Genomic DNA, 23,259 nt, shown 5'->3' with positions numbered 1-23,259 from the left:
TATATATATATATATATATATGTATAAACCCTAAGTAACCCCTTATGCATTTCTAATGGAATTAAATCATACAGGCATTTTAAAGTATTTTATTAGAAACTGATTCTCATTGAAAGGGTTGGATGCATCCGTTACGGAAACATGCTTAAAAAGAGGGTCATAGAAATATAAAGATGTACATATTGATTAGCTATCAGTTTACCAGAGTTTTAAAACATATAATTAACAAATCCTACTTTCTTTTTGTCAAATAAATGTAATTGCAGGTAAGTAGTGATAGCCCTGAGCTAACAGCCTTTTGCTTACTTGATGAGAGCAGAATTTAGCCACAAAGCAGTCAAGAATACAAGAATTATGTGGGGTTGGCAGTTTTCCTTTGAGAAGACATGTGAGAGGGGAATTCTTCTATTTGGAGCAAAAACTCTGTTGGTTTCTGTAAAATTCTTTTACCCACAAACAGATTGAAACGAACTGCAGAACTAGGTCTTGTGTTAATATTTGCTGAAGTCGAAGAGAATTCACGTATGTGGATTCAACTGCAGGACTGAAGTTTATTTTCCCCCTTTTCATAAAAAACTTCTGGAATCATACTTCCTTCTACATGCAGAACTGGAGTTTTACAACTCTTAAGTTTTACAACTCTTAAGTTGTAAAACTGAGTTTTAAACAATTGATAAAAATGCAGACAGAGACCTTTCGGCATTTGTTTTGAAAACACGTGCTTCCATTAATTCTCATTAAATCTGGATTCAGATATGAGAATACCTGAAGAGGTGTATATTGTTTTGACAAGTAAAATATTATTATTCAAGCGATTAATTTTACTTCATATGAATCAGCATCTGTCTCTTTAAAACATAGACCCATGGCATACTTGAATCTGATCCTTTAGTTTTTACTCAGCCACAATTATTGCCGGATTTGAATATTAATGTATAAGAAGGAATTATAACAAATCAAGTTTCTTTTCACCATTAAAACTGCCTACTATTTGCTTTTTGCCATATCCCTGTAAAATACGTATCTCATGCCATACAGACTCCACAAGTAAGTACAAACAGGTAGATTTTCCTTAAAATCTTGCTTTGCTGCAACAGTGCAAATTCTTTAGCTTGAAAACACTGTAAGAAATGTTATAATCTTAGCAAAACCATTTGATAATATTTTAGTTGTCCCTTTTACCAATGTTAAATTTTGCAATGTTTCATGTTAAGGTCTATATTCTGCGTGTATTGCTCTTGAATTGTTTTGATGAACCTGCTGGATCATGTCCTTGAAAAACTAAAAGCAAATTTTTAGTAATTTTTTTTAATAATCACAAGAACTGTGTGTCAGTTAGCTTTTCTAGGGACTATGTGTAGGACAGTAACAACTAGAAAAGATTTAACTGTCAGCTGTGTACTTGAAGGAGATGCATTTGAGAAAGATAATTTAACTTGCAGTAAAAATTAGCCAAATTATGATGTCTGTGATACGATCTTGTAGACTCCACTAGAGTTTTTTTTGCCATAGAATTGCAGTTTACATCTGGCTATTCTTTAAAAGGTTGATTTAAAATGTTTTAATATCTTAATAAATAATATTTTGTATTGCCTTAAGTGTCAGTTCTCCCATGAGAAATGGTTTACACAGATTTTATGAAACGTATTTTTTTATTACTGGAGTTTTATGACTGAACTTTAAATACTAGCTACTGACATTTCCTCCTTTCTGGATGTACTCCTGTGAATAACGTATCAATGAACTTATAATGACATGTAATGTTAGCAAAGACTGATAGGAGAGGTTGTGTGTGTGTATATATATATATATATATATATATATATATATGTAGTGCAGTAGCATCAGCTAAAATTGCTGTAATATAAAGACAGGGTTTAATTGACATAAAGACATGGGGTTTTTTACCATGGTACATGGAAAAGTAAACCATTACATGATTTTACTATTTCAACACAAAACTGAAATGGCAAAATTTTGCTTGCTTTATTTTGGAAAATCCCCAGTTAATTTTGCAGACAAATTTATATGGATAAAGTGTGAATGATAGAACCCATAAGAGGAAATATCCAATGTATTGTCTTAAAAGTTTGGAAATATATCTTGACAATTACCGGTCTTTTAAACTAAGTAATTGATTTTAGTGTCACTTGGGAAAAAATGAAACCCATCAATAAAATAAGAGAATTCTGCAGCTGTTCCTAACAAATAAATGTAATATGAATTTGCATTTTACATAGTTTACTTCAGTAATCAATTTTAATGACTCATAATCTATATAATTATTTAAGAAATGACAAAATCATTGACTTACTCATAACACTTGCTAATTGTTTTTAAAAATAAATTCTACACATGACTAAGGAAACACCCATTTCCATTTGCTTTATGTTAAATCAACATCTAACCACTCATGGTGATTTCATTCAAAGAAAACAGAAGGAACACATTAGCTGCGTGGTTAAAGAGATTGATGGGCTTCAAACATTTTAACCATGGATGTTTTTTTTCCAACTGTAGAAACTCATGTTTTTAATTTAAATAGCTTCAAGAAAATGAAGATCATTTTATTCAACAAAGCTGTTGTTTCTTGTTTCTTAGACAGAAATTAATTTAATTTTGTTTAATTAAGTAATATTAGAAACAACCTTGTTCAGAGAAAATGCAGCTATGAAACAAAAGCATGTGTATGCCACATTAACTAGGTATTCTGAAACAGAATTTTTGTATCACATTAATAAATTATAAGAGATCAATATGATTTTTACCAGTGAATTTAGATGCAGAATTTTATGTTCATGCTAAGACTTTGCAGTTGCCTCTCCAGTCTCTGAAAAGTAAATCTGGGGGAGCGATGGAGCTCAGTGTTATTGAAGAAGTACATTCCTTACTTTGGGCTTTGGTTATTTACAGGCGTATGTTGGAGAAAAGTTTACAGTTTAATGCTGCAGGCATTTATAAAGGCCAAAGAGCTTTCGAGATTGAGCTGTTAGGAGTCACGTAGCAGAACACGTTTAAAAAGAGACGAGTACAATTCCCTGTTTTCATATGAAAAGCTCAGCACAGAAGCTGAAACAATCATACCAGGAAAGGAACTGCAGTGCTGAGCTTTTGGGGAAAGAGATATGTCATGAGATCCCAATTCTCCAAATGGTTTTGCACATTTCTAGGTTCCCTTTTCTCCAACTGCTATATCTGCATAGGCATTACTTCTGCTTTTGGGCAGCAAATAATGTTTTTTAAGGAAAGAAGCAAGGCCCAAGGGAATGGTAAGAAATTAAATAGATTTTTCTATTTAAAATAAATATAATTTTGCCTGGCAGGTAGGGAGCTCTTTCTCCCGCTCCCACTCACAGAACTATATTAGACAGTTTGCTGTGATTTTGCTAAATCTCTGTCTCTCTTTCACCCAGTAGTTTACAGCAGAGAAGTACCTCATATCTCAGACTGGCACGTGTGGAGGTCACTGTGTATTCTCCTCACCTCTCCCCACCTCTTGCTACCTTGCTGCTTGATGTAACAGAATGGGAAGATTTGAAACTGGATGGGAGAAGGACTGGATGTCTATGCTAACCCCTATACCTCTTATGATTTGCTTTATCAAACTCCAGTTGCAGATCTAGAACATTCATTTACAGAGTGCTTTTAACTATAGTATTACCTAGGTCACTAGCCACTCCTCCGTTGCTTGTGTGTCACAAAATGAAAGGTTAAAAAAGATGAACAAAGAATGGAGAATTCAAAGAGAAACCATTGTATTTGCAAGTATGAATCCATTAAGGCTTTTCTTTTCTTACCCAAGCACCTAGTATAATAATCCTAGGCACTATTAAAATCCATGTTCTTGACGGCATATGCCAAGATTTGTAGAGATACTCATCTTTATCTGCACAGCTCTATAAACACGTGTGTTGGGGGTAAGGTTAAAATTACTTTCTTGAGAAGTTATGGGATAAAATACATCAAATTCTTGGACCACCGATTGGAACTCAGGCCTCCCCATTCCAACTGATTGCCCAAATCATTAAGCTATAGAGTCATGTTCCCTCTGGTGCTCTCACTTTCTAGCCCAGTGAATCCTGAATCACTTTGTGCCTGGTGCATGACTTTTAACAGAAGTGGAGAATACCTCCATCTCCAATCAGGCTGTGGGTTAGAGAACTGTTTAGCTGGGGAGAAATATGCATTTGAATCCCTTCAGGCAGAGAAGAGAACTGATCCTGTTTCACACACTTTGGACTTAATTGCTGGTTGTAGGATAAAGCTACACTTTTAAAAGAAAGTGGTGATTACTGCTGGGTTTAGTGACAGGCTAACTGTGTTGGTGGGTGTCAGGTGCTCTTAGAATATGTCTGTCACCTTTAACTGCTCAGCTTTGTTTCACAGACAGCCTTATCAGTGATGAAGGTGCAGAGTTCCTTAGTCTGGTTTATCTTGACTGAAGCAATACTCGGCATGATGAGCGTTAGAGCTGTAGGAAAATTTAACATAAAACCATGAAAGCGTCTATTGATCAGGGGCATCCTCCCCAGGTAGGCAGCATTTTAGCAGAGGCGTTTTTAAACTTCAGGGCCTAAATTCCTTCCGCATTTCTCTTTAGGAGTCTAGATGTTGGAATTCAATACAATGCCTACATGAAATTCTGGTCCATAGTCAACAATACTCAAGGTCAGAACTCTGGTAATAGGTTATGAACAGGAAAGAAAAGGGTGCTCACTAGCAATCATGAACAGAAAAGAACCTCCCACTGGGACTTGCTCACCTCATAACTGCAACCTTCAAATTACCTTGTCGAAATGTGAGGCATGAAAGCCATATTTGCTTCCAAACTTGCATATTTCAGTTCACATTCACTGTTTTCCCAGTGTGCCACTAGGTGTTATTCTGTAAGAACAAGTGGTGGATTTTGTAGTTTTTTAATTTAGATTTTTCAATTGCTAGCTTTAATTAAGACAATGTAGAAGTCACGCTTTACGTACAGTTCATCTGGTTTTGCTTCTTAGTTTCCCATGCTGCTCTGGAAGTGCTCAAAACCTCAGTTGATTGGTTCTACTTGCTTTGATTTTGCTTTGTGGTTTAAACCAAGGACTTGGTCACTTATATTTTTTTATAAGAATATATTTTTTCCTTTTGGTACTGATTGCCATTGAAATGCTGACAGTTATGTGATTGGCTCCCTCTGGAGCGGATACCGGAGATGCATCATGGATCACTGGTCAGAGAGCCTAGAAACAGCAGCAAATTCAGTCTCTTCCCCCTGCCCATCAACTTTGTACATCAGCACTGCTTTGCAATCCATCTCAGCTGGCATGAGCAGAGCATGGAGAAGGAGACCTAGATTTGTTTCCAGGCTTACATCTTATAGTTCACATTTTGTCATGCTTGTGTTACGTTGCCAGGTGTAACTCTGGCAGCTGTAAGAACAGTCATTTTCCTTCACCGAAACTGCCTATAAAAGCCTGTTTCAGTAATGATTTGTTATACATTACAAACACCTGCAGCACATGGGAATTAATATCACTAAAGTATAGGGATCAAAGATATTCCACCTTTTTTCTTTTAATTAAATGATCATTTACTTCTGACAGACCTCAGTGTTTTTGACAAACAGTATTTGAATCTGATTGAAGGTATGGTTACGCCTTTCTAAAAACACTGCAGTCAAAGAATGATATTACTACCATGCTCCCATTGTGAGGAACATCGATTGACTGCTTAGTACTACTGCTAATTATAAATATTAAAATATATTCAATAATTAATTAAGATGCTATTCACCACCTCACTATGAGCACTGGCTGCTGTTTGTTGAATAATCAGCACCAAAATATGATCTTTTCATATTATATCTGGTAAATCATAATACTACATTTAATATATCATTAAGACAACACACTTCAACTCTTACTGCTTGCTTGGAAAGCAAAGTGATAACTCCATATTCATTTACACAGGAATAGCAGAATTTTCTGCATATGCAGTCACTGAATCTTACTGAAAGCTAAACCACAAATTCGCATTGTACCATTTAGGTGCCCAGTTTTGCCTTTCTGTTTTATCTTCCCATCGCCTCTCTATATGGCTACATTGGTTTAATTTGCTTTCTTTAGAATTTTTGTTGATAGTAAAATTAATGTGCAAATTCCCTATCAGTTGTATACGTTAATAAAATTCCCTCTCAAACACAGATCATTGAAATTAGCACTGGTAGAAAGTGAGATACATATTCATACAGTTATTTAAATAAATCCCATTCAGCTTTATGCACCCTAAGTTTAATTCAAAGTATATACTACCACAGGTAATTTTAGCACAAGCAAAATAGCGTATAGGTGACATCTGACTTTCCAAAGATTGCATGTCTTTTAATAAATAGATTATGTGAAGAGAAAATATTCTATAAGAAATTATGGTTTTGACATTATAATTTTTATGAATAAAGATTTAATTTAATATTATGCATATTTTAATTTTGACAGTTCAACTCAGTTTTAAGTTTCCAAGGAATTTATTGGTCAGAAGTTATCACAATCCATTATCATAGTAAACCTTACAAATTAGATCTTTTATTATAGTGCTAAAGTTGGCAGACCAACTCTGTTCTGCCTTGCAACTGAATTCAACTACGTTTTCAAAAAGATTAGTACATATATGGTAATACAGTTGTTTCCTTTGGGGAGACTAGTGTCTTTACAACCAAGAGTTGAAAACAGTCTCCAACGAATCACATGGAACTGGTTCTTTGCAAATTATATAAATTGTGCATGACACCTACTTTATGATACGGTATAAAATAGTGTATTAATCTTTTAATAAACTAAACTTTTCAATAAGAACTATAATATGAAGCAATTTATGAGGTAGTGTACATGCTAGACCACTAAGGAAGTTTTATAAAAATAAGTATATACTGGGAATTTATCTATGCAGCACAACATTTTTATCAGTTCTAGTGACAAAAAATATCTTTAAAATCAGTTGCAATATGCATATTGATCTACAGTTTATTTACTTGGATTATAGAAAAGTCATTAGGTTGTTATCTATATAGTTTTAGGGAATTAAGGAATAATCTATTCCTTATTGAAATCTACTATGTGCAGGTGCAGATTCTACTTAGCAATGCAGCTCTGTTTATGTAAGTGATGTTTTCCCTAGCAAACAGAGGAGCTGCAAGGTCATGAAACAGACAATGGCACATATCTCTCAAAAAATTCTGCTTTACTGTATAGACTTGCATTTTTTATATTTCCCTCAGCATATTTCAGCAACGCATTGTGACTTATAGAAGTCTCTATTTTTCACAATTTTCCAGTTAATGAAAGTAATGTTTAAATACTCTGAAGTTAGATTATTAACTTCTACAAAATAGAAACAGATGTGTGTCTTAGTATGCCATTAAATTTATGATTTACATAGTATTCTTGAATACAGCTGAGCAGAGGCCAATGATTCTAATTTGCTCTAGATTTACAATAACCTGATCTGGTTTTTGTAAGTACTGAAACACTTTAAACAAAATTAGAAAGCCGTTGTGCTTTGTGTGATTAAAGATGCAATTCCCTTTGGGGTAATGAGAAGAGTTAGAACATGTTTCTTTCTTTATGGATGTTTCTATTGTAAACACGAGTACCATATATTATGATTTTTGTTACTATTTCCTTGTTTTTAATTATAAAATAAACTGATTGAGTTGTAGTGGAGTTACACTGAAACAGTGCCAAAATCTAGCTAAAGAATGCATACAAAGGTTCATAAATATCCTTAAAATTCTTCCAAGGGTCTTAAGATCTTGTTAGAAAAACACTAGTTCCTTATAGTTTGCAGAGACCAAAACACCTCTCCGATTCAGAACTACACAATTTAAAAATTTATTTAAAAAGCTAACACATTTTCTCAGCTTATTAAACCATGTGCATGCACAAAAGTTTACCGGACAAAGGTTCAGTGGATTCATAGCAATTTACATCTGGGATACAGATTTGCTGTGTCTAATGGCAGAAATGACAACTGGAATGAGTGTTGTAATTTAAAGCATGGTGTATCCATGGGTAGAGATCAAGTTGTGATGTTGCTTCACTAAATACTGATTTATTTTTTTTTTAAAAAAAGAGGAAAAATTATATTAGATATGTCAGATATACGTAAGTGGCATGCGAGAGGAATACCCTGTGTATAAATATTTAAGGTGTGATTATGAAAATCAGAAGTTAGGCCTATAAAGGTGTATGGATTCAGGGTTAGCTAGCAATGAGGTATTTCCAAATTCTAATCTATGACTCTAAAAAAGATTTCTTTTGTGGCCAAAAAGATTTCTTTTGTGGCCAAAATGTCCATCATTTAGCATTGTAATTCACTTTTCACATGGAAAGGTGATGTAGCAATAAAGTATAAGCATCTGTTCATAGGGACTTTTTATATTAATTTTTAAGGCTATCTCAACTTTCTTTGCATATAGCTCCCCCCAAATCAAATAGATTTTATAAGCATAGAAGCAGTGAACCAGGAATTTAATTTACATAGTACCTGGAATATAATATTATTTCATATATTATGTTATTCATTTGCTATTTTACATAATGCACTGAAGATAATTTATGCTCAGTATTATATATTCATATTTAATCATATTACAGTATATGTATTTATATTTATCTTTACCTCTGATGAAATGTTTAATATTATTAATCCTTTCATTTTAATTATATATAATTAACTATCATTAAAACAGGAGCATTACCTTTTAATAAAAATTTAATCATACATTTACTCAAGCACAGGATCAAAATGCTACACACGGTTGAGATGTCTTAAAAGTGATTGAATGCATTAAATTTGTTTGGTCACTCACTCTTCCAGTGCACTTAGAGATTGCCATTTGTGCTTCACTCAAGAGATCTCCAAGGGTAAGCTCCCACACTCCTACCGCGTTCTTTGACTTGGGATTAGTGTTAGACAGTCGTATAGGCTGAGCCACAAGCATAGCTCTCAGCCTGTTTGTTGCTCCAAATTCAGCTTTCACTTTTACCAGTGCACCCCCAATAGCTACAGCATGTGGTCCACTGCAGGTATTTTTTGCATTTGGCCGTGGATTAGTGTAATGCAACACTGGTAGTGTTTTTGACCCAGGCAGACTGATGTGCACATATTTCACTTTAAGAAAGGAAGAGGATCATTATGGATTTTTGCTGGGGAATCTGACAATGGCAACTGGAATTAAAAAAATGGTAGGAGAAAAATTTTCTATTCTAGATTGAAGCTGAAGTGCATATAACTGGACTAGTTTTGTGGTTTCATCTCAACTTCGTGAGAAATATTTCTATTAAACACATAATTACCCATACCAGAGACATAAGGCTGGCAAGAAGAGATTGGCAAACATAGTAACTAATTCAAGTTTAAGTTGTGTCTAGGGAAGAATTAGTATTAGAGAACTGTTTGTTTCCTTCTTGAAAAAGTGAATATGGATATGGAATAAATTATTGGTAGGAATGAATGGCATCAGGACACTGGAACCTCATACTTTTCACCTGTAACAACATAAGATGAGGCCCTACTTCTGCAAATGCACAGGTTTAGGTGAGCAAACTTTTGTTGAACCAAGAACATATTCCCAGTCCTACAAATAGTTATGCCTGTTAAATCTCATCAACAACATTAACTTAGAAATCACAGATACAGGAAAGTGTGTAACCTTAAGTCTCGTATTAAAATTGATGGTGCGTTTTGGAAAAGTAGTTTTTAATTGTTCTGGTAAATTCATACTAACTCACTGAGTCCCAGAGTATGGAATTGTGTTTGCAGCAAACTGTCGTTCAAGGAGCCCTGTGTGATTAACTTGGAGACTGAAGGTAAAAACTGCAGATGAGAATTCCATATGTCTGAGGCAAAGCACCTGAAAGGAAAGCTCACATTTTAATGACAGAGCATGGGATGGTCATTATAGGAATATACTGTATTGATAAAAAGGGAAAACACCTGGTCAACAAAGGTTTTGTAATATTTTTTTTCATATTAGTTATTTTAAAGTCATATTAAGCTGTCGGAAGACTTTGGTTCATTATGAACACTCTGTTTTTTAAAGATGCTCGGTGAGTCTGGATACACTTAGCATAATTTATTTTCCAATCGAGTCTGAGTTACCCAGACCTACTTCTATTGAAGTCAATTTTTTTTTTTTTCCCCAAAAAGAATTGAATGAAGTTTAATTTTTCTTCAAAAAGAGACTTAGATTTCTTAATTGTGAATTTTCTTCAAACAATTACTGCATGACAACATTTTTTAATAAACGAAAACCCAATAAATTTTGTGATTCCTTGTATTAAAGCCCACTCTAAAAACATTTGTCTGGTGCAATTACTCAGCAACTCAGAATAAGTGGGAAGTTCAAAAGTGTATTTATATTGGTTTTGAACCTTCCTGATGTGATTTAAAATTACCTTATCCCAAAATACATTTAAATCTCAAAGGGGACTGTATTTTAAATGTTTCTGTGGCTGGAAGGTGTCATACATTAGAAAAATATTAACTAAAAATACAATGGAGCATTTTCTACTCTTTGCTTTGTATTTCCCGGAGCTATTTCATATTAATATTGACATGGGTAAGACAATTCAACAAACTTCAGAGTGATAACAAGGCCATTTTGCAATGGCTCTTTTGTTGAGCAATGAAGCTGTGTAGAGAAGTGCAGATTTTGACTATTCAGTTCCTGCCATCCTGATCACTCTCTATTGCATAAGACTCAGGTCAGAAAGTTTAAGTGTCTAAAATCTGTAGACTGCCTGTTTTCAGAAAATACCAAAATAGAGAGTCTAGTAAAAATCTGTAGGAGAACTTTCCATCTTCTGACAAGACATTTTTTACTTATGCAGAACTGGTCTTTGTTGAAGAGCTCCTGTCTTCATTATTTAATTTCTTTGTGGAGCTTACAGTCGACATGATCCTGTTGAGTTCTTTATTTAATATGTTTCAGAGCACAGGACACCTGCCGACTTCTTTAATAACGAGTTGTCCTCAGTTGGCTTATATGTGAAAACTGTGCAGCAGAGGCAAGTAAAGAATAACCTTAGACATTAAGAGTGATTCCATTAAAAAATAAAATAAAACTATGTCCAGGCTCCACACCCGAAGTCTCTAAAATAAATTTGCAAGGGCTTTTCACAGCATGGAATCCAGGCGGATTTTTTTTTAATTGAATTCTGTTCTGTTTAAGTGCAGCTCAGTGGAATTCAATTTCCATGTAGGCTCCCAGGAAAGAAATACATGCTAAGTATTTTTATTGCTAATGTTTTGGATTTAGTTTCTTAAGTATTATTTAGATTTGACTGTGGACAGAGTTGCTAGTGTTTACTGTAACACAGTGCTCTGTGCCTTTTGTTGGAGAAGGGACTCTTCAAAAAAAGGATTGGCTAAAGCACAGAAATTTAACCATGAATAAATTCTGGGGCTTTGTATTGTATTAATAAGGCTCAAACTCTACTTCTTTACACAAACCCTATGAATTTGATGGAAAATCTCTGTATTCCCAATTCAAGCTTTATTTTTTGTCCCACTTTAATATATTTTCCCTACTTTGTTGGAAGCCTCTTTCACACCTTGTTAGGAGAAAGTATGGGGAAATAGTTATCTTCAGGGAAGCCCTACAGTCTCAGTCCTGCAGTTCGTAAGGAAAGAAACCCTACTAGGATCAGTGAGTCCTTCTTCTGCTCTCAGTGGATGGTAGCTAAAACAGAGAAATCAGACTTCTACCAATTAGTTCATCTTAGTTGGCTTTATTCTGCACTCATTCACATAATTTTTCCCATAATTCTTTCACTTCTGCTGAAACACATTATTTTCTACAACCCACAAAACTCAGGCGATGAATAAAACCTATTTCACAATTGAAAAATACACTCAGCCACTGTTAGCTCACACTCAGGTAGTTTTTCTCAGTCAATAGAATCTTTAAAAAAATGCTTTTTGCCTTACAACTGTAAGGAAAAATGTTGACTGATAAAGCAAACTGTTAAAACAACTGTTTTATTTTAGTTTTTTAATGTTAGTCCTTGATTTCAGACAAAGAAATCCTCTGAATCAGAGGTTCAGCCTTGTTAATTATTTCATGCTACAATCAATAAATTAAGCAGCCTTTACCCACGCTATTCAACAGCCTTTATCCATGTTATGTGAAGGATGCTCACCTAGTGAAGGAACATGTGCTCCCACCTCAGATTCTGTCACAAAATTTGGACCTAATCCAAAGTATGTCCAAATCTCTATTAGAAAACAGACTCTGCACTGCTCGTGTTTATATCTACGTCCCTTTTCTCTAAGAGGAAATGTCTCAATTTACTATATTGTCTACTATATATAGTCTATAATATATTATCATTATATCCATCTATATATATTATATATTAATATTATCTATTGCCTATTTGTATTGTTGAAGAATCTTTATGTGTTGGGTTAATAGAATTTTTATTTTTTAACTGTATTTTTTATAGATAAACTTGTTGATAAAATTGTGAGGTTTATTAATACTTTTGTTAAGTTTGTCAGAAAATTAGTGTATGGTAGAGATACACATATTTTTAAAATCTGTCTCGCAACAACTTGTTCACAAAACCTCATTTCAAGTTCTGTTTATGGGTAATCATTTTACATGTGTTTAAATCACATTTTGATTTTCTGTAAACACAGTTTTTACTACATAACATATACTATTGCTAGTTTTATATACATGTTTTCATTGTTATCTTTAAGAACTGAGACAAATCAACATCTAATCTGCAGGATGATAGTGACCAGGACAACCTGTGCATATGATTATCGAAAGATTCAAATCGGGACTGATACTGGACAACACCCAGAGCAAATGGCAAATCCAACCCCAAAAACTTATGTAGTGCTACCTCATTTTGAAGTTGTAAAAGGTTTACTTTTCAGTCTTGGTGTTGCTCAAATGTTATGGGAATGGGGGGTGGGGGGAGGCAGGGGGTGAGGAACCAACACTGAACCCAACAGAAATCTCAAAGCTGAAGCCTAGAAAAACACAGCTTCAGTGCATGATGCAAGAACAGGTCTACAGGGCCACTGAACCCTGTATCTGCCTGCACTACAATCCACCAGAAAGATGCTGGATAGTTTTAGGTCTGGGAAATAACAGAGGCAAAAAAACAACTTGGAGCAGAAGTGGGGCAAGCAATGTGGAGCAGAGCAGGTATTTGGGCCTTGCTCTTCTCTGCAGCTCCCTACAGCCAGCTTCATCAGGGCAGCCTTCAGGAGGAAGACTGCACTCTCCAAGATTTTTTGTCGTAGTTCATCATCCTTTTATTTTATTGTAATTCTATGTGGTGCAGCTAAGCTGTTCACAGACAGATAAAATTATATGTATTTTTTTCACTTCAGCTCATGTCTCTTCTTCCTGTGCTCCATACAATTATTTTGTAGCACATGAGGAAAAATGTTTATGTTCTGTCTAATTCAGTCTAAATAAAATGTTAAAAGGTGGCAATCTCCTTAAACATTACTGATCATTACTTACAAAACTATATTTTAAAATTGTGAAAACAAATGCTTTGACCTTGTGAGCTATGGAAATATTTAAAAAACAAATCTGCTACGCTTTTTTGGCTAATAGTTGTGATTTGCATAGTTGAACCTTGAATGCAGTCATAAATAGCTACAGAATCCAGCTTGGCATAATGCCCAGCAATGTTAGGGTGCCAGACAAAAAATCGGGTCAACCACTTACCAACTAAGTCATTCTGTCTCAACAAGGTGATGTCTAACAAAGAAGCTACAAGGCTGAAGACAGATAACATATTCAGCTGCTGTTCATAAAGACAAGAACTTTTCATTTATCAGGATAATCTACTACTTGTAATCAGTACACCGAGTGAACTCCCTCTTGTAAAAAAAAGAAAAGCCCATCAATTGTTTTTGCTAATTAAGATGAATATTATTCCTGTGAAATGAACCAAAAAGTTCTGTGTAACCAGAATCCCAAAAGAGATCTATAATCTAAAAGAATAATTGCACAGAGGTTTTAATTGAGAGGAAAGTGAGAACTATTTTTTGTCTTCTGCAGTTTTTAGCTGCGATGTTCTTCCACGTATGTTAGTGGGTCTTTTGTGTTCTCAGTTTATCAAACATGATTTCTCATATATTAGAAGTTGTGGAATTAAAAATTAATGACAAAATGGTTATATATTTAATGAAATGCTACAACTAAACGTTACATGTTTAGGAGTAATTTGAGGTAACATCCTTTATTAACATATGTAGAAAAAAAGTCCATTTTTAGATTAAAATCTAGATATTGTGACTGTTCATAGCAATGTGCATTTAATCTTTATTCATTAAGCACAGCTAGCGTTAGATATGAGAAGGAAAGTGTGTTTTCTTAAGGTGATATTAATCATATTCAACAATTTATTTTCTTCTGTGACATTTGTCATGGTTTTAGGATTAAAAACAGCCTTGCAGTGTTGAAAGTGAGTAATATGAGGAAGCTCAGTTTCCCGTTCCTTAAACAAAGGACACCCAACTTGAAAATATATTTATATTTGAATTAATACTTACATAAAGGAAAACCATAATCATCAGAGTATCCCTGTATTCCTGAGCAAGTCAGGGAAAATTCATTGAGGTGTACATGGTTATACATATAAAAATTAATTATCCCCCAAATAATCTATTACTGTCTTTGTTGTAGTAACCCTTAAGGTTACTACAAGCCTTTGTCCTATCTTCTTTGCTTATAGTGTAAATCACACAGTTGGCCTCAAAATAAAAATAATTATAATTTCACTTAACATGCAAATTTAGAGTTATAAATTACCTCAAATCAGGATACTGGCTGAATACATTTGTTTTCATGAAAAATGAAATGTTGTCTCTCTTCTGCCCTTCCCCCAAGCCTTCTTCACAAGACCTGCCTCAGGCTGAAATGGTTTTAAGTAGACTAAAGCTGCTGGTAAACACTTACCTTTGACAATATTATTGCCTAATGAACATTGCAGAAAAGGGTGTGTGCAGTGCAAGTGTCTGTCTGACTGCAACCTACATAGGATCCTTGTGCCTATTGCTAATAGGCAAATATACACAAAAGAGGCAGGCCTTTTGATGGTTTAATCCCAAACATACTTAACTGTCACATAGTTAATCTTTTTGATTAAAAATCACTCTTGAGTTCTTGAACATTTTTATGTTTGTGGATGAAGGAGGTTAAATGTAGTTCTCATGCCTGTTTGGATTGTTCTTTTTGCTTTTCACTTTTCCCCCCACCCTTAGTTCAACATGACTTTTCCCTCTCTTTAATCACAGATATGCCCCTAAAGGATCCTCAATCCTGGTATTTCTGAAACAGCCCCTGTTAGCAGGGAGGTAAAAATACATTACTGATTATACCAAAGCAGACTTCATTGTTATTATCAGAAGACTAGATCTACAGGTCAAAACCAAGCATTTCAAACCAGCTTCACCTGCAGGTTTTACTTTCCTAGAAATGTTTCAAAGAACAACTAACCTTCCACGTTCATCAAAAATCAAGTCATCACTCTTAAAAGTTTATCATAAAACTTATGTTTTACTATTGGTTTTCTTGAACACTGGCAACTTTGATACTTTCTATCAAAGACAACAAAAATTCAGCCCCACATATTTAAAACCTATCATTGTTTTAAATGCATGCATTAAAGTTTGTGAATAATCTTTTTTAAAGAGTGTTGAGTTCCTTTTGGGATTAGATGGAAGGTCTTTCAAGTGTAACACTAAGAAGCAGTCACATTTCAAATCAGAATTTGTGCTCAGATGGGATATTTTTGGGGTAATATTTCTTTCCACTTTAACAGTAGTTTCACTTCATGATGGTTTTATGTTTATTTCAGACTACATTTTATGTAGCGGGAAATACTTTTTTTGGTAAAGTGAATGCCCAAGACCTGTTGGAAAACATTTCTCCTTAGCAACATACTCACAGGATTCAGTATAGTTTGCTCAGAAGTGTTATTTTAGGATGACCTTTACACATACAGTATGATGAATTTTTCTTTTTATTTGATTGTAAAGATGTTATGATCAAGGGGCAAAAATAAATATTGTCTTTTTCAGCCATAAAAAAAAAAAAAAAGAATGACAAATGAAACCATCTTTTTTAAACAGCATGATAGCATGCAGAAATGATGTCTACGTTTGGAAACTACTTATTTTTAAATTCACAGATACAGCAAAACCGTAGTGAAAAATAAATAAAGATCAATTTTATACAATTCAAATGGCAACACATGCGATGGAACTCACCCTTTCTCAGCCTAAAGAAGAGGGATATTTACATTGTTCACTGAAAGAACATGTATTTATGCTTATGGGAATTTATACATGATAATAAATTGTTAAGAAAAATAAGAAGTTGAGCATTCTGGGGTCAGCAGCATTTTCTAACAAGAACGTTAAATCCTAAATTAATTTCTTTTGAATAATTAACATAATGTTCTGCAAATCTTTTCTAGGTAGCTTACAGGATTTTAATATTCAAATATTTTCACTTGTATAAACCATATAATTATGAAATTGTACAGTACAGTTATTTCTCAAGCAATTTGGCAATCTTTTCTTACAATAATTTATCTTATGTTCTTTGTTATCAGAAACACAAATAGCTTTCTGCTTACCATTCTGGAAAAGATGGAATTCATCATTCTGCCATAAAGACCCTAGAAAGCAAAGAAAATGTTATTAGTTATTATACTCTTATCTGCAGGGATTCTAGCTGCCAAACAATGCATCAGCATCAAAACAAAATATGAAAATATGTGTCCAAATCATGGATCAATAGTTTAATGCAGTTCTGAATAGATATTACATGTACTTCACAGGTACCAGATTAGAAAAAAGCACAGGTTATTGTGCATATCTGTATTTAGAACTACATGCCAGCTGGAATTTATTTGCATAATGTTAATAAAATACAGACATAGGATCTTGGCATCCAACTTGTGATTGTGCTTTTGAAAATAAAACCATGGGCATGCTGTCACTCTGCTGTGGAGTGGGAGAAAACAGGGAAGGAATGTGCATAAATGGTTAAGATGAGAAGAGACAATTATCAATAAAATGTTAAAGATTTTCTTCTGAACTCATTAAGAAATTTGCATTATGTTTTACAAATCTTTTCACAGTTACTCAAATAATTAATCAGCCTTTACATTTTGCTTTAGGAAAAGATTGCTCATGGGTTATAAGTTTACAATGGTTAGACTGGGGTACTGAGAAAGTACTAAGTACACCACACACCTCATCAGCATGCTTTAACTGTGATGTGGAAATCAAAGAATGGATACTAGTTAGCTCTCTTTTCTTCCTTCTTTTCTATTATCCCTTTCAGTCTGTTTTATACCTGACATCATAGCTATTATGTTTTCTTTAGAAAGAAATGAATCACTGCTACCAGTTCCTCTAACTAAAGGCTGAACAGAGAGTGATCACTCTGTCTCAGTATCTCCACAGAGAGGATTTTAACTTTTCTATAACATCTTATGCTATACGTACCAATTGTGTGGTTCAAGAATAAAAAGTTTTCAGGACAATAGGCTAAATTCTACGATCATTTCTCACACAGAATACAACTTTACTCCTGCTGAAGTGTCCAGAGTTAGTACAAAATCTGCCTAGCTGCCTCATACATAGTTTTCAAAGCTAAAACAGTTTTATGCCAAAGAAGGAAGAACACTTAAAACCCACTTGTTATTCTTAACTATTTTCATTGTTTGAGAAAATTAAATCCTAAAGTAAACATGTAAGGGAGAGAGTTAAGGAATTAAGTTTAAAATTATGTTTAAAAATTTGTTACACTAACCAAGAGATACAGTCACAAACCACTTTTAAAAAAATGTAAATGTCTATGCAGGGCCATTATATTTAAAGCAAAAAACTGAAAACTAAAATAAATAATAGACGGATTCCAGATTCTCACTATGACCACATATACTGCTGGATGAAATATAGGTATTTACAGGTAAGGGAGTGTCCAGATAGAGAATTCCCCGGTATAGTACAGGAGTTATTTCCGTTCAAGAAGTTTACCTTGGGCAAAAAGGGAGTTTCCAGGGTGTTCAGTGCCGCAGAAATTCAGACTTAATCTAGGTTGCAGCACAGCACAAGATATGGGGAGCCTGTATAACGCTAATGTAAATCAGAACAGTCCCCGAGGGCTGCTCTAATTTACGCAAAGATTCATTGGCTTGTATCCAGCCTTGAATCTGAGCATCTACAGAGATGGTTTAAAGCCACTTTAGCTCCATTCTTTGTGGGCTACATCTTCTGTGTGGTGCTTCGTGTGAGATGTAGCACTGAATATCTCTTTTGCTTCATTTATGAAATGCAGGAAAATAGGGCCCCCCTCAGCCAAAGAAACAGTATTTCACATAGGCTTAAAAAGAACCCTTTGAACGTCCATCTCAATTGAGCCAAATTCCCACAAAGCACTGGCTTCTGTGCTCTTCCCAGAGATCTTTGCTCTTCAACCCTCACAGTTTGCAAACCGTGCTGTTTGGATGAGGTAATCATTAATCCACTGCCTGTTCAGGAGTGTTACATAAAAAATCCATTCATTTCAGCAAAGCGGTAGTTGCCTTTCCTCCACACAGCTTTTGAGTCCCCTTGCTACAAAGCCATAATATTTTTTTTTTCCCAAAGCTATTTGTAAACCAATAAAATTTCACCATTTCATAAATGAACAAAAGTTCTCATTGACTTCAAAAAGAATTATATTCGGGAAAGGGTAGATTTTTCCTCTAGTTCTTAATAAGATTCTACAACATGACTTACAATGTTGTGAGATATGAACTGAAAATTGTGGGCCTATCCCCTACCCATCAGCCAGGCATGCAAGGCTCCAGACTGATAAACTCAACTTTCACACAAGTATCCCCTGAAGTCATTGCAGCAATGTTTGTGCTTAAAGAAGTGTATGTTTTAATGTTCTGCTAAATAGCGGCCTAAATTCCTACTTGGATTCAGATGAGCAGAGCAGCTGAAAGTAAAGTAAGTTTAGTGTGACAGCTGATATATGAGTTCTTTTGGGACACAAATAATTTCTAATAACAGGTTATTTGCTGGCATATAGAATACAAAATGCTTGTTTTAAAAGAAGTGAGTCAAGGCTTCTAGCTCTTGCTTTCAATGGATGAAATAAATATTCTGAGTATGTGAGTATGACCACCCAGTTCTCGAATTTTGTATAAGAAATGTTAACGAGTTTTAAACTTCCTTTTTTAAAATCCGATTTGTCTTTTACTATTGCAGCTACTTTCAGTGTCTCTGGCATTGGCATTACAAATGCTGACAAAACCCAATTTACTGAGTTATGTAGTTCCTGTTTTCTCACTACAGTTTCTAAATCAATAAACAAAATCACCTATTTTTAATCACTAGCTCCTGAAGAGGGCAGCACGTTCTAGATATTATTGAACTGTAAGCTTTGAGATGACAGCCGGGCTTTACTGTACTGCACACAGAGGAAGGGGGAATAAAAACTTTCTGGATATTTTGTATAGACAGTTCCCATGATACAATAAGTCAGCAAAAGTTCTAGGCTGTTACAGACCAAGGTCAAAACTGTATCTGATTATTAAAGAGAACATTCAAATTAGCTACCTGAAGCAATGCATTTAGAAAGAAAGCAACAAAATACCAGCAAGGAGTACTTCCACGAGGAATATGTTTTATCTTTAACATTGTAGATAACTTTTCCTATTGGCAGTGCATTGACTATCAAAACTACTAAAGGGGTTAGATTTAATTATCTCACTTCTTTGCACATTTCATCTCAATTGCTATGGCAACATTCAGTTGCCTCAGCAGCAGTGTACACTTTAATCAGATATTTCCTCACTCATTTCTCTGTGCACCACAGCAATGTAGTCAAATTTACAGCCAAACCCTGATGCATCTGATAACACCTCTTAGGAATTAATGGCTAGGTTTTCCCTGCCCTTCACCCATAGCCACAAATATTTCTAGAGTTTTGCACCCTGATGACAAAGGCTTTAGGAGATGAAAAGTGTGTATACTTTAAATCTTTCCTACTTCACTGATTTTATGTTGTTTTCTGCCACCACTCCCTTTTTACATGGCTTGAATTTACTCAGGAACTCTTCCCATCAAGCTATGGGCAGGTCTTCTGGTCCCTGCAGGAACTCTTTCAGGGCTGAGAACAGGAAACACAATAATTGGGTAGACAATATGGTTCCTCCCATATTCCACCCTGCCCTGAAAAGCTTTTTGTTTGATTACTCAGCCCTGATTAAATGCTTTGTCAGAGTACATCATAATTCTTTAAACTTCTTGGCCCAGAAATCAGGAACATAGGCTAAAATAAAAGTAATTAGGAGTGATGAGCAGATACTGAGGACTCCATATTGAAATGCAGACGGTAAGAAGAGTCAGGAAGCTAAAAGTACATGGGTGTTACTAAATTCAGGTTATGGGAAGTTTTGACATTGCTGACATAGAATATCATCTGTCTTGAAAACATGTCACCACCAAGGTAAAGTGGAACAGAGATAAGGTCCTAACAATGCCTAGCTTCTATGGTGAAAGCCACATTAGAAATGTATTAGATTGAATTAGATTGGATTATAGTCAGACATATAGGAAATAAGGGTAGACATACATCATTGAAACATAATTCTGCATATTCTGAAGATTGTCTTTAAACAGTCAATTAGCTGATTTGGTTTTGTGGGTTTTTGGGTTTTTTTTTGTGTATTTTTTTTCATTAAAGAATATATTCTACACTGTTTTTTGCTTCTACATGCATATTTCATAGCTGTTCATCTGCTCACATCTAATAAACAATCACAGCTCATTTTCAAGTAAGGTCTTGGATTACTGCTGTCTTAAAGATTTTTTGAAACCCTGGGTAAGTGCAGAGTTGACTTCAGCCACTGTTGTCCCAGAGAGGTATAATGGAGTCAGAGTCAGAACCAGTCTACATCTTGTCAATGATAACAAAGTCTGATCAGCCCCTCTGACTGTGCAATATTAAGTCACTGTACAGTTTATCTCAGTGTGAGCCACAGCAGCTTTCTTAGAGTCTCCATAACTCAAGATACTAAAAAACTGTAACAGCACTGACTTATTAGGAAAATACAGGGAAAAATGTGCCAAGTATGCTTTTCATACATGACAAGGGATCCCATCATATATAACATTAAAGTCTATGTTACATGGGTTGTCTCTTGAGGATCTGGGGAGACTTTTCCAGCTGAGGTGCTGAAGCCTAACATTTGTGGGCCCATGTCATACGACAGCACTATCTCCTAATCCATCAGTGAAGTTGTTACATTTTTGGGTTCTGAAGGAGAAGCTACAAGTTACAGAATCTGCAACTCTTTTTCACATCAGTACCTCTGAAGAAGTCCCTTTGAAACCAAATGGTCTAATCTTATAAATGAAAACTATTTGTGTTTGCAGGGCTGGTCCCCGTAGTTTAAAATAGGTATTTCCCTTCAGCTCTGTATATATAATATAAGCTTTATATGTAACTATACACTGTAAATTTTAATAATGTGTCCAAACAATATTTGTGCCATAGAGGATGAAAAGATCATTTAAGGTTCAGAGTTTGCAATTCTGTACTCAAATTGAAATTTAAAACCCACCCAAACTTTATACCTAAAGAATTCAATATCCGTGCAAAACTAAAGAGTACAAAATATTTGTAGTATAACTTGTTGCACTTAAAGAAGTCATTTAAAAGTTGATTCATGTAACATGGGAAGATCTATGCTGATTTCCAGCAGCTGACAATCTGGTGCATAGTCTTTATAATAATAATGTTATAATGCTGAAATTATCTATGCCATATACAACTGGAAATCTGTGCCAAGCAATATATTCCTTGTTTGAATAGTTTATAAACTGGAGACTTTTGTAAAAAATATTGCAAAAATCCCCACAGAACAGTGCTTTGTCATTAGAGGATGCTTTTTGGACATTGTGGGATTTTACTGCAGCACAGAAGAGAGGAAATTTGACTTTATTCTTTATGGGCCATATGAAGAAAGATGCATGGAACAGAAATGATCAGAAAATATAGAAATGGAGAGATTTATCACATGTTCCTCTGTGCACATTCCTGTTTCAGTTGTTAATTTTATGAATTTATGAAATAACCGAGTTAAAGGCTGATATATTTGGGATTATTCTTGCACATTTCCAGTATAAATATTTCTGTTCTGGAGCATATTTTCCTATCCTTTTGATTCTTGTTCTAGGATTGTATGAAAGACCTACCCAACAAACAAGTTACCTACTCAGAAAAAGCAGACTTGTTAAAGTATTTTAAACTTTATGAAGCACTTTACCTGTTAGTGTTTATTTGAAATAATCAAAAGTTTAAAATTTTCAGAAAAGTTTTTTGGTGAGGGTGTGCTTTCCACAGGGTACAATAGAGTATAGTACAATGTAATCTCTAAAAAAAAGGAATGTCATGCAGCTCTGTAGGGGACACAGAGTTCTTGCTAGATTTCTTATCAGCAGTTTACAAATTTTTGCTATGGGTCACCTTTAATTTTCAATAATAGTTTGTCTCCTCCCCCCCTTTCATTCCTCCTCCAAGTACGTTTTCTCTTAGTCTCTGTTTTAGCATAACCCCACCTCTTCCCTCATTTTGAGTATAATAAACTACATTTTACATAACCTCCAAAAACTCACTTCAGCAATCCAGCAGGGTTGCCTTTTCCACTGGCACCAGCAGAGCTCCTGGCATCCTCCCACTGCCCAGCACCACCTTGGTCTCTGCAGGAGCTTCTCCAAGAGCTGCTGCACTGCAGGTATCCATCGCAGAGCCTCTTCCTGGTCCACCAGACGGACAATTTATTGGGAGAATGGCCCATTTCCCCTGGCCCTGGTTCTTTGCAGACTGAATGTCTTGCCTCAGGAAGAGGACATGGAGTCTGGCACTGGTAGCTGCTACAGCTCCATTTTTCATATGGTTGCCAAACAAGCGAGAAATTTGTGTGACAGAAAGGGTAGCATGACAGAAAAATTCAAAAGTTGAGTGAAACTTTCCAGAGTTTCATTTTTTGCTTCCCATTTCCAGGTGCTCAACACATTCTGCTTCTCTCTCTCCCCAGGTTAAAGACTCACTACCTGCTCTATTGCTTGGAGCAATCTCTTCTCTTCTCTTCTCTTCTCTTCTCTTCTCTTCTCTTCTCTTCTCTTCTCTTCTCTTCTCTTCTCTTCTCTTCTCTTCTCTTCTCTTCT

General features: G+C 34.9%; 1 protein-coding gene across 29 annotated transcripts in view; it reads right to left on the bottom strand.

Annotated features, from left to right (window-relative positions):
• Positions 1-23,259, bottom strand: part of ADGRL2 (adhesion G protein-coupled receptor L2) — a 393,248-nt gene that overhangs the window by 159,766 nt on the left and 210,223 nt on the right. For all 29 annotated transcript variants that reach the window (XM_026853639.1, XM_026853640.1, XM_026853642.1 and 26 more), the window contains exon 3: positions 16,662-16,703. The gene's annotated coding sequence lies outside the window, so the exon portion shown is untranslated. The remainder of the gene's footprint in view (positions 1-16,661; positions 16,704-23,259) is intronic.

Source organism: Athene cunicularia (assembly GCF_003259725.1).
Source record: "Athene cunicularia isolate RWA chromosome 8 unlocalized genomic scaffold, athCun1 chr8_part1, whole genome shotgun sequence".
NCBI lineage: Eukaryota > Metazoa > Chordata > Aves > Strigiformes > Strigidae > Athene > Athene cunicularia.
Note: the sequence above shows the minus strand (reverse complement) of the source record. Positions and strands in the feature narration are given on the sequence as shown.